General features: G+C 42.9%; 1 protein-coding gene across 2 annotated transcripts in view; it reads left to right on the top strand.

Moving 5' to 3' along the window:
- Positions 1-12,793: 12,793 nt before the first annotated feature.
- tiam1a (TIAM Rac1 associated GEF 1a) overlaps positions 12,794-16,194 on the top strand; it is a 127,019-nt gene continuing 123,618 nt past the window's right edge. The window contains exon 1 of one of the 2 annotated variants that reach the window (XM_017691427.2): positions 12,794-12,992. The gene's annotated coding sequence lies outside the window, so the exon portion shown is untranslated. Of the gene's footprint in view, positions 12,993-13,045; positions 13,064-16,194 lie in introns of those variants that run through there. The other variant, XM_037546956.1, reaches the window with a different exon arrangement.

The raw sequence follows: 16,194 nt of genomic DNA, 5'->3' as shown, positions 1-16,194 counted from the left end.
GTAATCTACCAGGTAAATAAAGGTTGTCTACCAGGTAAATAAAGGTGGTCTACCAGGTAAATAAAGGTGATCTACCAGGTAAATAAAGGTGGTCTACCAGGTAAATAAAGGTGATCTACCAGGTAAATAAAGGTGGTCTACCAGGTAAATAAAAGTAATCTACCAGGTAAATAAAGGTGGTCTACCAGGTAAATAAAAGTGATCTACCAGGTAAATAAAGGTGGTCTACCAGGTAAATAAATGTGGTCTACCAGGTAAATAAAGGTGGTCTACCAGGTAAATAAAGGTGGTCTACCAGGTAAATAAAAGTAATCTACCAGGTAAATAAAGGTGGTCTACCAGGTAAATAAATGTGATCTACCAGGTAAATAAAGGTGGTCTACCAGGTAAATAAATGTGGTCTACCAGGTAAATAAAGGTGGTCTACCAGGTAAATAAAAGTAATCTACCAGGTAAATAAAGGTGGTCTACCAGGTAAATAAAAGTGATCTACCAGGTAAATAAAGGTGGTCTACCAGGTAAATAAATGTGGTCTACCAGGTAAATAAAGGTGGTCTACCAGGTAAATAAAGGTGGTCTACCAGGTAAATAAAAGTAATCTACCAGGTAAATAAAGGTGGTCTACCAGGTAAATAAAAGTAATCTACCAGGTAAATAAAGGTGGTCTACCAGGTAAATAAAGGTGGTCTACCAGGTAAATAAAGGTGGTCTAACAGTTTATTTATGAACTATTATTTATAAAACTATACCAGTATAGTTTTTTTCTATTACCAGATAATTTTGCTTTGTCACAGAATATCACTGCTGTCGGAAGAAAACTTCGTATCTCCATTTTTGTCATTTCAAATTAAATCAAATCACGTTTATTGTTACATCACATTTACACAGGTGGAAAGTGACTGAAAATCTTAGGTGTGTAGCCCCCTTATAGAATTATATATATATATATATATATATATGTATACACTGACTCTGAATATGCACATATATACACTATATGTGTATATTCAGAGTCAATCTTGCCTTTTATATTTTTAAGTTACTGTTTTGGAGATACAAGGTTTTCTTCCGACAACAGCAATAAGACAGTAAAGTAATTAATTAGTAATTAATTAAAAAGAAATTTGCTGAATAACCTAATATTTATATGTTAAACTCATGATAAATATTAGATATATTGTCCAGATTTAAGATGATTTTAACAAAATTCACTGCCATTCTGTAGTTGTGTAGATGAAATGTGTGTGTGTGTGTGTGTGTGTGTGTGTGTGTGTGTGTGTGTGTGTGTGTGTGTGTGTGTGTGTGTGTGTGTTTCTGGATCTGTTGGTAGAGCTGCTGTATATTTATTATTCATCATGAACACTCGCTTCACCGGTTCTGATGACATTATCACATCTGTCAAGGTGGGGGAGCGAGAGAGAGAACATATCTGTGTGTGTGTGTGTGTGTGTGTGTGTGTGTGTGTGTGTGTGTGTGTGTGTGTGTGTGTGTGTTTGCGTTTATAGGGGTGTGACCTTGTTGACCTGACATCCTCACAGTACAGTGTGTTCATGATAAGATTGCAGATTAGATGAGAATCATCCCAGACTCTGTGCAGGAGCGAGAAAAGAGCTGTAAGCAAACACACACACTTCCTGAGCTTCAGGCCAAAGCGACGTCTCTGCTCAGAGCCCAGTTCAGCAGAGGAAAGTACTGTAGTGGGGAGGAGGGGGGCACAACCCAGCACAGGGTAAAATGTAACATTAATATTTCATGCCGTTAAACATGTGCAAGTACGACATGCTTTTAGTCATCTTCTCATAGTCCTATAGTAACATCAATCAGACAGACATTTCTTGAGATTCACCCTGAGGACTGTTTGTGTAACATTAATGTAACTTGTCTTTTGTGAATGTCCTCAACATGGTGGTGGTAGTATGACACAAGACTGATTGAGGGAAGGGGAGAACTCTGAGAACTCTGAGACCACCCCCCCCCCCCCACACACACACTGTAGTAGGACTGATGTTGGACTGAGGAACAGGGAGGGGATGGGGTGGATTGTGAACACTTTGTCACAGGAACAGAAATTGAGGATGTGTATTTTTTGGAGCATGTGTCTGGAAGGAGGGGTTTCAGTCATGCCCCCCAACTTCAGTTACATAACTACATTTTATGTGTATAGCTAAAATAATTACAGTTAACAGAAATACAAAATATCTTCACTCACCCGTCCACATCATTGAATTCAGGTGTTCCAGTCACTTCCATGGCCACAGGTGTATAAAGCCGAGCCCCTAGGCCTGCAGACTGCTTCTACAGACATTAGTGAAAGAATGGGTCGCTCTCAGGAGCTCAGTGAATTCCAGCGTGGTGCCGTGATCGGACGCCACCTGTGCAGCAAGTCCAGTCGTGAAATTTCCTCACTACTAAATATTCCACAGTCCACTGTCAGTGGGATTATAACAAAGTGGAAGCGATTGGGAACGACAACAACTCAGCCACGAAGTGGTCGGCCACGTAAAATGACAGAGCGGTCAGCGGATGCTGAGGGGCATAGTGAGCAGAGGTCACCAACTTTCTGCAGAGTCAATCACTACAGACCTCCAAACTTCATGTGGCTTTCAGATCAGGCCTTCAGTGTTCTCTGGAGTGACCAATCATGCTTCTCCGTCTGCCAATCCGATGAATGAGTCTGGGTTTGGTGGCTGCCTGGAGATGGTACTTGTCTGACTGCATTGTGCCAAGTGTAAAGTTTGGTGGAGGGGGGATCATGGTGTGGGGTTGTTTTTCAGGATCGGCCCCTTCCTGCTCCAACATGACTGCGTACCAGTGCACAAAGCAGGTCCATAAAGACGTGGATGAGCCAGTTTGGTGTGGAAGAACTTGACTGGCCTGCACAAAGCCCTGACCTCAACCTGATAGAACACCTTTGGGATGAATTAGAGCGGAGACTGTGAATCAGGCCTTCTCGTCCAGCATCAGTGTCTGACCTCACAAATGCTCTTCTGGAAGAACGGTCAAAAATTCCCATAAACACTCCTAACCCTTGTGGAAATCCTTCCCAGAAGAGCTGAAGCTGTTATAGCTGCAAGGGGTGGGCCGACATCATATTAAACCCTATGGATTAAGAATGGGATCTCACTCAAGTTCATATGTGTGTGAAGCCAGACGAGCGAATACTTTTGGAAATATAGTGTATATTACTTATGATCATGTAATGTATTACTTGGTGTCTGTGATTTAAGACCACTTTGAAGAATACAAGCAACTCACAGTGTGAGCTAGCCAGTCTATTACAATGTTGAATTTCATAATGCTAATATCATATCATAATAAGTAAAGCCAGTCAAACTCTGCTGTCATGGTACAAACTCTTTAGCTCGCAAACCAGTCAGACTCCACTCACAAGGCGCAAAGTCCCCAGCACATGCCCAATTAAACTCCACTGTCATGGTGCGAAGTCCCCAGCACACGGCCCAGTCAAAATTCACTATCATGGTGCAAAGTGTTCGGGTCATGGCCCAGTAAAACTCCAGTATCATGGTGCAAAGTTCCCACTTCGGGGCCCAGTCACACTCCACTGTCATGGTGCAAAGTCCCCAGCACATGGCCCAGTCAATATCTACTGTGCTAGTGCAAAGTCCCCAGCACATGGCCCAGTCAATATCTACTGTGCTGGTGCAAAGTCCCCAGCACATGGCCCAGTCAATCTTCACTGTCATGGTGCAAAGTCCCCAGCACATGGCCAAGTCAATCTCTACTGTGATGGTGCAAAGTCCCTAGCACATGGCCCAGTCAAACTCCACTGTCATGGTGCAAAGTCCCTAGCACATGGCCCAGTCAAACTCCACTATCATGGTACAAAGTCCCCAGCACATGGCCCAGTCAAACTCCACTGTCATGGTACAAAGTCCCCAGCACATGGCCCAGTCAAACTCCACTGTGATGGTACAAAGTCCCCAGCACATGGCCCAGTCAAACTCCACTATCATGGTACAAAGTCCCCAGCACATGGCCCAGTCAAACTCCACTGTCATGGTACAAAGTCCCCAGCACATGGCCCAGTCAAACTCCACTGTCATGGTACAAAGTCCCCAGCACATGGCCCAGTCAAACTCCACTGTCATGGTACAAAGTCCCCAGCACATGGCCCAGTCAAACTCCACTGTCATGGTACAAAGTCCCCAGCACATGGCCCAGTCAAACTCCACTGTCATGGTACAAAGTCCCCAGCACATGGCCCAGTCAAACGTCACATTCACAATTCTCACTTGACAATGGAAAAACTCTTTGGGCAGCAGGCTATTTTTGTAATCAAAAATAAATTTGTGGTTTGACAGTCTATTTTCATGAATCATATTCATCTATTTGAATGTATTTAGGTTGGAATGCATATCAAACAACATGGAATTTAATGGGTTTTGCATTTATTTACTAGACTTTTTAATGAATTACAACTAATCCTTCAGTCTTTTACAGTTAGCCCTGTCTGTGGGATCAGTTTTTTTTTTCACAGGTTTGGCTGGATTGTTCATGAACACTAAGATTTATAAACAAAAGTTTGCCTTATTTGTATTAAACCTTCTTTCAAAATCATAAACTTTTGTGCCCCACTCTCCCCTGCACCCTGCATGCATGAGAATTTGTGTGTGTGTGTGTGTGTGTGTGTGTGTGTTCATTCTTCTGGCTTGCCTGTAGTGTTATGGGAAAGTAATTCCCCAGACAGCAGAAGAGCTGCAGCCCAAATGAATAAACCATATCAATCACCAACACAAAGAACACTAAAACCTGAGAGAGAGAAAGAGAGAGATACAGTGAAAAGAGAAAGGGAGAGAAGACAGAGAAATAAAGGAGAGGAAGAGGCAGAGAGGAAAAACGAGAGAGAGAGAGAGAGAGAGAGAGAGGGGAGAGAAATAAAGGAGAGGAAGAGGGAGAAGGACAGAAAAGAGAAAAAGAGGGAGAGATGAAAGAGGGAGAACTCGTCTTTATCTGATCCTTATTATAGCTTTTCATTTCATTTCACCCCAATCGCTCTCTCTCTCTCTCCCTCTCTCTCTCTCCCTCTCTCTCTCTCTCTCTCTGGCTCACTAATCAGACTTGGAGAGCTGTGAAAATAAGAGATAAGAGAGCCGACTCACCTGCTCTATTGTGTCTGACACTCACTCATTGTAAAGTGGTTGGTTCTATTTGTGGTTGCTCAGGTGGCTGCGCTGAAACCCGGCCCCTCAAAGAGGCCTCACTTTACCCGCAAACATTCATGCATAATAAGATTTCAGCAGTATGTGATCTTTGCCCTACTGGTTTATATGTAAAGAGTTTATATATGGGTTCAGATTTCAATAACTTCATAACTGCATACTAAATAACACCCGAAGCCCTATTTGACCTGGAGTTTACTGGCTGATTTGTATGGAATATGAAATATCACAGCCTGGACGATCACCTCAGCATTAACATTCAAAAACGGGTCCAAAAAAAACAAAAACAAAATTCCAGTTAATGACAGCTAGAATTGCATAACACTAAATAACTGAGGTGAGATTACAGTGGAAACTACAGTGGTGTTAGAAATAAAGGTTCTATGCAGGTGCATTTTTGCCCATCCCTCAAAGGTACAGCAGCGGTTTTAAGGTCCAATTGTGAACCTTAAATAAGTTTTTCCAGGTGAAAAGTTCGTATTTGCCTTCTTTGGATAAGATCAGCACATACATTTTTAATGATTGAGGCTTGAATGTCATGTGCCAGAGTGCTACTGGGTAACATTTCTCAGCTAAAACATGTGAACACTACACTAAATACTATATTATACAACAGTGAGTTCCGCCCACGCGAGCTGATTGGCTGAGAGCCGTTCTAACTGTGCTGTTATTTCACTGTAACATCACCGGTTTTTCTCAACCACTGCATCACTCCACTGAGACGCCGTTGCTAAGCAACGACTCTGACAGCTTTAGGGGACGCTCAAGACATTTGAGTGTTTTTACTTCTGACTTTGCCACAAACAGAAAACGGACACTGTTAAGGTCACATCTGACCGACAGCCGATTTGGTCCGACTCTGAAGACGAGGCGACACTAAATTCCCAGACTGTCAGTCGGTCTGTGTGGAGCTGAACGAACTGCCGGCTGAGCAGCGAGTGGGCGGAGCTCGTTACTCTGATGTAGCAACAAGCTGTTCGTTAAGGAGCTATAATTAGGAGGAAGGAACTGAACATTAAAACATATTAAAGCCGCGTTCACGGCCAGTTTATTCATTTCTCACTGTATTTATTTAACTGCTGTATTAAAGCAGTAGAAACACTCGCTGTGGCCATTGTGTCCTTGGTGGTTGCTAAGGTGTTGCTAGGCCATTGCTAAATTACACCAGATGGTTGCTGTACTGTTCCTAGGTCAGGGCTATGGAATCCCAAGTAGTTGCTGAGGTGTTGCTGGGCTGTTGCAGTGTTTTCCAGGATGGTTGTTAAGGTGCTGCTAGGTTATCCATGGTGGTTACTAAGGTGCTGCTAGGTTTTTGCGGGGTTATCCAAGATGGTTGCTAAGGTGTTGCTAGGCCAATGCTATGGTATCCCAGGTGGTTGCTAATATTTGTGTTTATGTATGTGTTTGTGAGTTCAGACCATGCGTTTAACATGGTGGTGGTAGTATGAGGGAAGACTGATTGAGGGAGGAAGAGAACTCTGAGGCCTTGGACTGGACTTCTGGACAGCTTCTGCCTATAGCTAGAAGACCAGACCTCCCCTCATATCTATAGTAGGACTGATGCAGACTGAGGAACAGAGAGGAGAAGGGAGCGGAAGGTGTGGATGTGAATTTATAGGGTGTTAGATTGGGAGAAGGAGGGGTTTCATTCATGCTTCTCCCCCCAAACTGCAATTATAGCACAACTCCATGTAACATCTAACATGTATGCGAGTATTTTGCCTTTCATTTTCTACGACCAGGCCTATGCTTTATAAAAACTGCATGGAAATTTGATTCACAATGCACAAGCACACTATTCCCATATAGGCTCCTATATATCGCTGCTGTCGGAACAAAACCTCATATCTCCATTTTTGGCATTTTTCAGTTTTTGACATAATTTGAAAACATCTGTTGCTTTTTACATTGTGTGTAAAATTCATGATACCTGGACCAAAGTAAATGGCCTAAAATTTCTCTTACAAACGTCTGGTTCCATTGACTTACATTAAAATTAACAAAGGTTTTTTCCTTCTCCTGTAAAGTTACCATTTCGGAGATTTTTTTGGAGGTTTTGTTCCGACAGCAGCGATATGTTCCTACAAAAATGTATGGCTCTTGCTAAGAACTGTGGCTGATGAAAACAGTATATAAAGCTTAGAATAGGAAAGCAAGAAAGTTGGGTTTGTCAAGCCAGTTAATAACAGAGCAAAGCTGCACTTTAAAGAGTTAAAACTGATTTCTCAATCAGTTCGGCATGTGTTCGCCTTACACTCGCATCTTTTCGTGTTTATTGCAAAACTCCCATCTTTTAGTTCACGGCTATCACTTACAGAGTGATTTACAGAAGCACACAGTGGTTGAGGGGCCACATGCTAGACTCATTAGAACGGCATTCTGGAGACACACCAGCACTTTCAGTAATTGGCCTGTGTGCGTGTCTTAACACGCTTAAGTCAGGGATACCAGCCTTTAAGTCTGATTGCAGCTGCAGTAGCGCCATACTGAAGTGAGGCCATGTGTGTGTGTGTGTGTGTGTGTGTGTGTGTGTGTGTGTGTGTCACTGGAATGTCACTCACACCCAAAGGGCTGGAAGGTGTGTCCTTTTGTCGTCATGATGTTCAGAGGAAGTTTAGCTTAGTTTGTGCTAAAACACTGCAGACTGGGTGGTGTCACCTCTCTCTCTTTCTCTTTGCTCAGGCATGTTTCTCTCGTTGTTTGTCGAGCAGAACCAAGACCCCCTTCAATCCTCAACCTGCACCTTTTGTATCTTTCCTCTCAAACTCCATCTGAGGCTCTACCGTAAGGGATGTCGGCAAAAAGATATAATGTGGTTGACCTTTCATGTTAGGTGTCCTGAGATGGCTTTAAAAATGATAACTATAAAAATATAATGCGCTGTTCACAACAGCTGTAGCTTCCAATGTGAAACTTAATTGTTTACTTTTTTGGTACATTTGTTCATTTTTTTGTAGATAATGGTGTCATACAGTGTTAGAAACCACATACAGTATATTAGTGTTTATCATAAAACACAAGACTTCTAGGACAAACACACTCATGTTCAGCTGGAATAGGAGGAATATGCAGATCACACCTGAAAATGTTCCTAACGCTGCTCAATCACTATTGCACTGTACAGTATAATTACTTTATTGCACATTACTTAATCGATACTAATAGAAAAAAGTTCTGTGTACTTCAAACCTGGTTTCTTTCTCCTGATTGTCTGGGCTATATATTTGTGCTAATGTGTACTAGGAATTATACACGACTTGTGCTGTAACTGTAACTAAAGAAGGGAATAAGGGAAAGAAAGGGAATATAATTTAAATAAATCTAAAAAAAGGTGTTTTCTTTTAAAATCTCCTGAATTTCAGTGAATCCGGCATCTACCGCAAGGAGAATCCCGTCTGAAACCCAAGTCAGTCGAGCGTCTGTGGGAACACATCTCTCTGCCTGCTGAAACTTGTTAGCCGAATGCCTCCGAACGCTGTTATTAAGGAAAAGAGTGGCTAATCTGACGAATCAAAGAACTGTCAAATGGTTTGACGCTCACTGTGTTGTGCATTGTGCTTACAGTGTAACTCATACTCAAACAAATACCTTTGCATTATGAACAGGTTCTTCTCATTTACAAAAACAGTTCTCCTCGAAGGTCCACAAGTGGTTCTGCTCTCACAGGGCTTCTCAACCACTGGGCCACAGGTGACTCCTGGTGGTCTTTGGGACTATACTGAAGGGGAGCATTGTAGACATGTGTAGGGTCATTGATTTGGATAGGGTGTTGTAGACATTGTGACTGCTGATTCCTCTCACCAGCACTGTAAAGAAACCGCAGTCTGCAAGTTTCTCCTTTCACATCAAACCGCTCCTTTGTTTACATCCCAACCGAAGAACTATGCAGAAATTTTGAAAAACGGGTGGGATTGCTCTTTAATACAAGCCACGCAACCGCAAACAAAGCTGCTTAGTCGGCTCTTTTCTCCGTTGTTTCTTGAAACAAAACACACCTCCCCCGAAGCCTTACTTGAGTGAGTAGTGTAAAAAAATATCGCTGTTGTCAGAAGAAAACCTCGTATCTCCAATATGGAAACTTAACAGGAGACAGAAAATACCTACTTTGCTTATAATGTAAGTCAATGGAACCAGAATTTTCTCTAAATCGTTTTGGGTCATTTCTGTAGGTCCATTCTTCATGAAATTTACACACAACGTAAAGGACAACAGGTGCTTTAAAAATATGTCAAAAACTAAAAAACATCAAAAATGGAGATACAAGGATATATATATATATATGGATATATACTGCCTTCTGCCTGATGACAGCTAAGATAGGCTCCAGCAAGCCCTGTGATCCAGAAGCAGAAGCGGCTTAGAAGATGTGTGTGTGTGTGTGTGTGTGTGTGTGTGTGTGTGTGTGTGTATTGTTGTTGTCGGAAGGTTAATGAGATAATACATGTCCAAAATGGTGACTTTACAGGAGAAGGAAAAAACCTACTTTACTTTTACTGTAAGTCAATGGAACCAGACGTCTTTCCAAGTAGTTCTAGGTTATTTTTTCTGGTCCGCTTATCATAAATTTTATACACAATATAAAGAGCAACAGGCATTTTCAAATCAGGTCAAAAACTGAAAAAATCACAAAAATGGAGATACAAGGCGTCTCCACAGGCTGCACCACTGCGCCCAGCCTTGGGGTGTGTGTGTGTGTGTGTGTGTGTGTGTGTGTGTGTGTGCGTATCTAAGTGTGTGAGCCAGAAAAGCTCGAAATATTCTCTCCTCTGGATTCCCTCTGGGTTGAGGTGAAACTGTGGTGTTGTTGCAGCAGCACCGCTGCGTCAGAGCCGCGGCATGACGGCTGCGGCCGGGTGCAGATCCAGGTTCAGTGAGTGGCAGCAGTGGGAAACGTCCTGAAGAGCTCACTGCCACCCCCGCCAACAGCTGCACTGTTTACTGATCAGCTTTCAGAGCTGCGGTTACTCATTCACCAGCAGCTCCAGCTCAGTGCTCTTACAATAACACTGCTTCTACCCACTGTGACCACTCCTGACAGACTCCTACGGCTTAAACCCCCCAGTGAGAGATAGGGAGTAATATGGAGAGAGAGAGACAGAGAGAGAGAGAGAGAGAGAGAGAGAGAGAGAGATTTTTCCCACGCTCCCCCACTTTCCAGATAGCTGAAGGATGATGTGATCAGTAGGCTGAGCCTAGATATCTTGTTTCCTTTAAGTTAGCATGAAGTAGAGTTGGGTCTTTTTGAAGACACGGCCATGCGTGAAGAGTGTGTGAGTGTGTGTCCTGTGTTTAAAGTATCCATCAAAAGTTTGAACACACCTGAGTGAATGCACAGTCATGTGCGAAAGTTACATTCCGCAGGGAACAAACCTAAATATTCCCACTTTTCTGCACATTTTAGTGCACATTTTCTGTTTATGGGCTCAATTTAACAAACTGGAAACATATAAAAGGTGCCATAACTTTTGAAGAAGGCCACACTGTATGTTTTATTATATCCCTAGCAGATAATAAATGTCCTCGTTATGCTCTCTGTAGAGAATGGTAGCTCATTTTCAACAAAAACGTGTGACCAAAGGTGCCTAAACTTTTGCTCAGACCAGCGTTTTTGATTGGGTGCTTCACACTGTGCCTCATTTACTTAGTTCCTTTTTTATTTATAAGTAAATTGGCTGAAACACTCCCTTGAATGCGAGCGGAGCTAAAGTGCTCTAGGTAGGCCTTGGATTTTGTGACATCACAACAACAGTGAACTCAAAACGGGCTGTTTTTGCAGTTTCCACATATAGATTGTCTAAATTTCCGATGAACATTTTGAAACAATGTTTACGAAATAAGTCAAACATCTTCAGAAAAGGTGAGGCAAGCTTCGTTTTCAGTGATTTGGGTCCTTTAAAGAGAAGAATAGAAGGATAAGAAAACCTTGCATCTCAATTTGCGTCGTATTTTTTTGTTTTTTTGACATACTTTGAAAATGCCTGTTGCCCTTTACATTGTGTGTAAACTTCACGATGAACGGACTGAAAGAAATGACCCAAAATGACCCAAAAATGGCCCAAAAAAATTCTGGTTCCATTGACTTACATTAAAAGTAAAGGTTTTTCCTTCTCCTGTAAAGTGACTATTATGTAGATACGAGGTTTTTCTTCCAACAACAGGGATGTGTATTTTCCAAACATACTACTGTATGTAAGTAATAGAGGCTCAATCCCATTTCACCCCTCACCCCTGCCACTGAGCCCTACCCCTTTGTTTTGCGTGTTCATGTCTAGCGGTGGGGTGGCCTGATTCCTGTTGAGATAGAGGGGTGGGGTGAAGTGCTGGGGCTACATGACCCTCCAAACGGAGGTTTTTCAGAGACTCCAGACAGAGAGACATGAGAAAAGAAGAAAAACAGGCAAGACGGCTGAACGAGAGACCAAAGAAACCCACAAATGTGAGAATTTTCTCCGTTAAAAATGACGATAACCGCCGTTTTATCTCAGTTTAATGTCGTTTCAATGTATTTTGGTTCTTTTCTTCATAACAACCATAAAAATCACTAGTGGCATGCTGATGTCTTGGTAGCTAGCTAGCTGAATCTAAATCCCACCTTAAATAGTCCAGCAGTTCTGACACCTGGAGCGCCAGAATGTGACTGCTGCACTGCAAAAAATGATATCTTGTCAAGTGAAATGATCTTACATCTAGTCGATCTATCTAACATTTCTCATAGCTTATTTTCTGATATTTTTTACTTCTTTTAGGTCATTTAATTAAGTAAAATTATCTCACTATACTGGCAGATAGTTTTGCTGGTTTCAAGCTCATTTCTTAAGACAAGCAAAATTATCTGCCAGCATAGTGAGAAAATTTTACTTGATAAAAGTTCTTCAAACAAGTAAAAATGTCTAGAAATAAGTTAAATAATCTTAAATTAAGCTTACAACAATCTCAACAGGAGAAATGTCACATTTTTTGACTAGATTTAAGACAATTTTATTTGACAAGATAGCATTTTTTGCAGTGTGCTCCATTTAAGGTGGAACGGGAAAATCCAAACAACAAGCTGGAGAATATCTGACTTCAGCTTCACATCACTGAAGAATTAGGGGTGGGTGATAATAAATAACTGCCCCCCTCTTTGAAGGCGTATGATCCCTAAATGTAACTAAAGCCCAGCAGTGAGGAGCTGAACTTTCCCCTCCTCTGCTGTCCCTGCAGACGGGCAGGGTCGCCTACAGAGCAGCGCTGGTAGCCGTTAATGAAGAAATGCTCTTTATTTGAGAGGGAAGATCTCAACCACTACAACTTGTAACTGAGATCTAAGGGGCAGGGAGACACATCCAGACAGATGTTGCTGTGATGTTGCTTCTGCGAAAAAGGCTACAGAAGTGTAGTGCCGTACTCTCTTGTGGAGAGTTTTACTCACAAAGACGTGAAGGGGGGCTCACATGACTTGGAGGCGAAGAGCCAGAGCGCATGCTGGCCATTCAGTAGTGGATCAGAAGAGGAGGAGGAGGAGGGAGCGGAGAGGTGGAGGAGGGAGGAGTGGAGGAAAGGGGAGGGTAGAGCGAGCAGGAGAGCGAGCGAGAGAGGGAAACACGGTCACCCTCACACACCCCTCTAGGAGCTCTCTGTGAATAGACCACTCCACATGGCTGGAAGAAGAACACAGTGGAGTTAGCACTGGAGAGAGAGAGAGAGAGAGAGAGAGAGAGAGAAGGAGCGAGAGACACTGGATCATAGTGGAGTGTACAGCACTGTGTACGGAGCATATCAAGTAGGATTCATTCATAAGGAGACGACAGAAAGAAGCCTCTTCCACGAAAGGTACGGAGTGGATCTCTGCGGTTCCTGCTGGTCTTGTTGGAGAGTATCTGCTGTGTGTTGAGGGTTTACCTGTAAGTTCTTTCTGCCAGTGTGCAACAGTGAGAGAGTGAGAGAGAGACATAGACCGAGACTTGGAGCCCACACTCTGGGCTTTTAACACTCTTTCACTGTGTTTGTTCAAGCCTCTCTAAAAGTGCTTCTCATTGTCTTTGTTGGACAACTGGTGCCCCTGGCTTGCGGGCGTGTGGTGGGGGATTGTTTTGGGTCTCTGAACCAAATGGCTGTGCAGTCGTAAAGCCCCCTCACCCAGACGGAGGTATTAGGATGGTGAGGAAAGGGGGAGCGCTCTCATCTGTCTCCTTTTCTGACTTGCTCTTTTCTCTCGCTCTCTCTGTTTTGTCTGGATGTCTCTCGACCTCACTGTATATAGTGGAGAAGATGAGAACTTGCATCGCAGCTTTTTATGTGTTTGTGCGAAGTCAGTACACTTACATCTGTATTACATCTCTCTCTCTCTCTCCCTCTCCCTCTCTCCCTCTCTCTCTCTCTCTCTCCCTCTCCCTCTCTCTCCCTCGCTGTAGGATTCTCTCGTGTTGGCTTTGTGTCTATGTGTGAAGTCAATGAGGGAATCCCATTTGTATGAGTTCTGTCTACTTTCTCTCTCTCTCTCTCTCTCTCTCTCTCTCTCTCCCTCTCTCTCTCTCTCACTGTCTCTCCACTCTCTTTGTCTTTCTTTCTTTTTTTCTTTCTTTTCTTATCTCTCCCTGTTCCTCTCTCTCTCTCTCTGTCTGTCTGTCTCTCTCTCACACTCTTGACTTTCTCTCATTTCTTCTCCCTTCTTGTCTTTCTCTCTTTTTCTCTCTATGTGTCTCTCTCTATGCTGCTCCTCTTTTTGTCTCTCATTTCTATCTTTGTCTTTCTCTCTTTTCTTTTCTCCCGCTGTCTTTCTCTCTCTCTCTCTTTGTATCTCTCTTCTCTCTCTGTGGGAATGTCTCCCCTTCTCTCTCTCTCTATCTCTCTCTCTCTCTCTCTCTCTCTCTCTCTCTCTTTCTCACATACCACTTTCTCTCTCTCACTAACCTTCTTAATCCTATCCTGACTGTATACAGTATCTGCTCCAGACTCTACTGTACGTGCTGCATTTATCTGCAACTGTCAGAGCCCGAGTCATCCCAGAGCACAGCTCTCAGGTTGATAACTCAGCTGTAAACTGACAGAGTGGACCTGCTGTGTGTGTGTGTGTGTGTGTGTGTGTGTGTTTGTGTGTGTGTGTGTGTGTGTGTGTGTGTGTGTGTGTGTGTGTGTGTGTGTGTGTGTGTATGTGTGGCCTGAGTTTGTCCTAGTTCCTGGGACGACGCTGAGACAATAGCTGGCATTCCAAACAGTTTCACGCAAGTTTCTGCAGAAAGATGTTCAGTAAAGATAGCACTGAAAATCTAGAGCTGCTATTAATGTCATGTTCCTGTACCATTCAAATGCAGTGATGTGTAACACAGTCGACATAAACAAACAAGTCGGAATATCTTCAAACTCTAACCATCGCCTTTTCTACACTATATGTCCAGAAGTTTGTGGACACATGCCCATTCAACATTCTGAAAGGTATTAATAGAGAGTTTGTCCCCTCTTTGCTGCAGTAACAGTTTCCACTCTTCTCGGTATGGTTTTTACTATATCGGACCATTACTGTGAGGATCTGATTGCATTCAGCCACACGTGCATTAGCTGGGTCAGGTGCTGATGTTGGATGCATAGTTCTGGATCACAATCACCAACTCCAACCTCTGAGAGCTCAGTTCCACTGCTCCACATCCCAGTACTGGGCATCTTTATACCCCCCTAGCTGATGCTTGGCGTTGGGAATGGTGACCTTAGGCTCAAGTGTGGCAGCTCCAGAGTATCCCAGTCTATCGGCAATGCTATTCTATGGAGATTAAACCCATTAAACACTGTGCATGTACAGCTGAAGACCTGTGTCAGCAGTTGGTGCAGCTTAAAGTAGCTGAATTCACTAAACAGAAGGCGTGTGGATATTTTTGGACAATCTGAACAAAAATGTGGTGTTTGACAGTTTTAGGATCCTCCATAGAATTCCCAACTTTAGCCGTCGTCATTGACAACGTCAGCTTAACAGAAACAGAAAGCAAGACGAGAGATGGACAGGAAGAGCGAAGGAAGTCGGACGTGTGAGTGATGGAGGGAGGGGTGTAGGAAAGGAAGAGTGAGCCAGGAAGATGGGAGAGACAAAGGGCAGGAAGGAAAGAAGATGGTGAGAGGGAGCAGAAAAAGAAATGAGATCATAAGAGGAAGATCAGGTGACGAGGGAAAGAGACTGTGCTATTCCCTTGCTTGGGTCGAGGGGTCACTGCTGTGGGTCTCAGCTGTGTTGGTCACTGCAGGAATCCAGACAGAGAGCGAGAGAGCTAGTAAGAGAGAGAGAGAGAGAGGATTGGTGGATAATCTAGTCTGTCTTTGATGTTCATGTTTACATCTTCCCTTTGTTCCTCAAACATTTAGTAAAGACAATTGCAGGAAGTTACTCAATAACCGTCAGCACTGTTTGAAGGAAACTGTTTTGGTCTTATTACAGGTCAATTTACAATCCATTGTTGGCTGATTATGTTGCCAATATGGTCACGAAGCCACTGGAACTGTAAAATGGGCGTGAAAGAAAGAGAGAGAGGAAGTATGAGCGAGAGAGTTCGAGAAAGAGCGGTAAATCTTCACTGAACAAAACTTTGCATTATCAAAACGTTCATTTTACAGGAGGAAGAGGAAGATTCTTAACTTTTAATGCAGTGATATTTTATTTTAGGTCATTTTGGAGCATCGCTATTGCTCAATTTATCATTTAAAATCTTCACACAGTGTAAACGTGAGCTTATATTTTTAAAACGAAAAACAGATGAGGTCTTTTTCCAACAGCAACAGCATATTGTGTTTGTTTCAGATGGAGCTCCCTTCATTTGTTTATCTGCCTATCAAAATGTCCACTGAATACAAATGAATCCTTTTTCTGGACATATTTCTGAGAAGATTAGATATAAGATAATCCTCTTGCATAATGAAGGAGAAAGTGACAGGAAAAAAAAAGATTAACAGACACAGAGAAATTGGGACTCCTAACAACCACCTGGAAGACCTGGTAGACCCCAAAACTGCCCCCATCAGATAAACAGCACTTAAAGCTTTCATCTCTGAG

The sequence above is a fragment of the Pygocentrus nattereri genome, chromosome 18 (genome assembly GCF_015220715.1).
Source record: "Pygocentrus nattereri isolate fPygNat1 chromosome 18, fPygNat1.pri, whole genome shotgun sequence".
NCBI lineage: Eukaryota > Metazoa > Chordata > Actinopteri > Characiformes > Serrasalmidae > Pygocentrus > Pygocentrus nattereri.
Note: the sequence above shows the minus strand (reverse complement) of the source record. Positions and strands in the feature narration are given on the sequence as shown.